The sequence below is a fragment of the Crinia signifera genome, chromosome 5 (genome assembly GCF_055691185.1).
Source record: "Crinia signifera chromosome 5, ASM5569118v1, whole genome shotgun sequence".
NCBI classification, from domain to species: domain Eukaryota; kingdom Metazoa; phylum Chordata; class Amphibia; order Anura; family Myobatrachidae; genus Crinia; species Crinia signifera.
In genome coordinates this window covers 127,445,367-127,448,188 of record NC_139221.1, presented here as the reverse complement: position 1 = coordinate 127,448,188, position 2,822 = coordinate 127,445,367, and the positions used below count along the sequence as shown (strand labels likewise).

The window sequence follows — 2,822 nt, the reverse complement described above, 5'->3', positions numbered from 1 at the left end:
GATATTTGAACTGAAAACCATGCATCCAGACGGTTTTAATGAAAGTTATGAAATTGCCCCATTTTTATAAGGTCTTATCTTTTTATCTTTTTTATTCGCCGCCATCTTGCATCATCACCCTTTTAATTCTATTTTAATTCTCACCAAGCATTATCACTTTAGAGTACCCTCCCTTGAGAACCACTCATTCGGAGGACCTTACATCTGACCTGTTCACGCTGCTACAGTCACACCACATTACTGGTATACGCCCAATCTCGTCCGATCTTGGAAGCTAAGCAGTGTTGGGCTGGACTAGTACCGGGATGGGAGACCACCCGGGAAAATTCAGTGCTGTAGTCTAGGCCGGTGAACTTTGGTCGTTGTCACATATAAAATATATTGCGGTATCCGAGGGAGGGTTACTAATCACTAGGTAGATTATTATTTTACTTAAACACTGTATATTATTATTAATATTTTACTTAAACACTGTATGTAATTTAGATTCTTAGCGATTAGCTATTCACTAAATAAAGCCATTATATAATTAAATTATTACCCTTGAATTATTTATAGTCTCACCACTTTCAGTACACCCACCAATTGATTATTTATATAATCATTAAGCACTGCTCAATTTGTGCACCTATCACTTTGTGCACCTGTCACTTTAAAAACGTCCATATATTTAGTGCACTTGTCACTTTCATTATCCACACTATGGATATCCTGTATTTAACGTGGGTAATATCTGGAAATGATTAATGCCCGCTGACCAGTCACTTTAACGTACGAATCATATATACCAGCAATACAGCTTGTCTTTATAAGTCTATTTACGTATCTCTTTTCATCCTATTCTATATTGCCATAAGAAAAAGCGCTTAGAAAATGGCCACCGCAAGTCCTGAGCATATGAAAGTACCAGCAGTCTACATGAAAATGGCCGCCGCAGTAAGAACTGTGCAGTTAACCTAACGGAGAATGCAGACGCCGGACATAGTCTGAAGACTTCGTTTTAACAACTAGAGAACCCGGACGTCACAGGCGCATGCGCAGTAGCGCAGAAGAGTACCTCTCTCGGAAGCCTGGCATTCCTATGAATCAGACGCGGGCGCATGCGCAGTAGCGCTACCCGGACACCGGATGTGTGGCGGAAGTGCCGCGCACACATCCAATTTAGCCTGTTAAGCAGTTCTATTGTATGTATATGAAATCTGTTTGTTTTACTGTAGTACCACTATAGCGCCCCACCTTATAAGGCATAGGGGATAATTATAGGTATTGTCTTTCATTCCGTTTTCCATTATGTAATTAATTATTGACAGGAAGTGATGTCACTCTAGAAACAGGATATGTATCAGTATAAATATAGGTCTGGCCTCAGTCTTCTTGCACCCCTTGATAAAGTCAGAAGGACGAAACGCGTTGGGACTCACTAGCCCTCCTGTCTCATCTCTACAAGTTAAGCTACTCTTTTTTATTTTACCTTATACGAATTTTTTAGGTTAGAATATATTTTTTAATTGTCTGTATTTTTTAATGGGACATGCTGTCCACTTTGTTTAAATAAATGTATATGTTTTTATACGTACCTCTTGACACTTTTTATCCATAGTAAAAATATTTTCTTTTACCGTGTTTTAGACCACCTTTTATAAAATATTTTATTTGGTTTCCTAAAGTGCGGACCAGCACACATAGTATTTACTTTTTTAGAGCAATCAGTCGCCGCATCTTCATTTATTAAATGCACACATTTTACTCTGAGTAACTTACCATTACTTTTACCCTTGAAGATTGGCTGACACCCCTGAACTTAAGGGGATATTGCCTATTTGATACCTGGTGCCTGGACTGAGGGTACACAAGTGGCGCCACTCATTCTTTGTTTACGTAAATTCTGGTACTACTTGCGTGGCTGCCTGGTGAACTCCCTCTCCAGTTAAAGTATGTTTGGGATAAACGAACGTACAAATAAAAGAAATGACTGGTGTCAGAGAATATTTAATGAAACCAAACCTATGGTGGAAACCGAAAACACGAATGACCTAGATGACAAATTCTGGGCTATGGAAAAACTTTTGGCGAAGGAAATGAAAACATGGTGGGACATTAAGGGACTGGAACAGTACATCTCTGTCAACAGAGTACCCAGAGGCCTTAGGATCACAAAACAACCCACATTCGGTAACACGGATAACACATTCGTGGAGAAATGGGACGCTATCCTACACACATGTTCACTCAACTTGATGCAACTACTAGTTGAGGAAAAAAAGAAAACGTTACAGACACTCGAGGAAGAAATTAGATCTAAAGAAACCAACTTGAACACATACAAAGACAAGGTGAACTTTAAAGAAAATGAAATAGTACTTAACAAGAAGATAGAGCGAATGGAGGAGGAAGTAATAAGAAATAAAGAAAAGAAATTTGCAAGAGACAAGAGCGACTACGACCAAGGAAAAATCAAAAATTGGAGCAGGTTTACAGACAACTCCCGACAATTGAGGAATGACACAAGAAAATACCACACCAATTACAACAAACCATCAAGATCCCACAATCAGAATTATGGATCTCCACATACACCAACCATCAGACTGCAGAATAGGTTCACACCTCTTCAGAGATTAAGATCTACAGGTGAACAGGAGAAATTTTTTATCATCGGACACAGCCACCCGAGTCAGAGAAAACCTAAGAACGAATCTGAAAGAGAACATCAAACATGCATCACCACTCAAACGAAGACTAACAGACGAAGAGGCAAACGGAGCGGAAGGAGGAAGAGACCTCAAGAAAAGAAACCTACAATAACGGCACAACCTAAAGGG

General features: G+C 39.3%; 1 pseudogene; it reads left to right on the top strand.

Moving 5' to 3' along the window:
- The first annotated feature begins 219 nt into the window (after positions 1-219).
- Positions 220-342, top strand: LOC146006033 (5S ribosomal RNA; annotated as a pseudogene).
- The last annotated feature ends 2,480 nt before the right edge of the window (positions 343-2,822 follow it).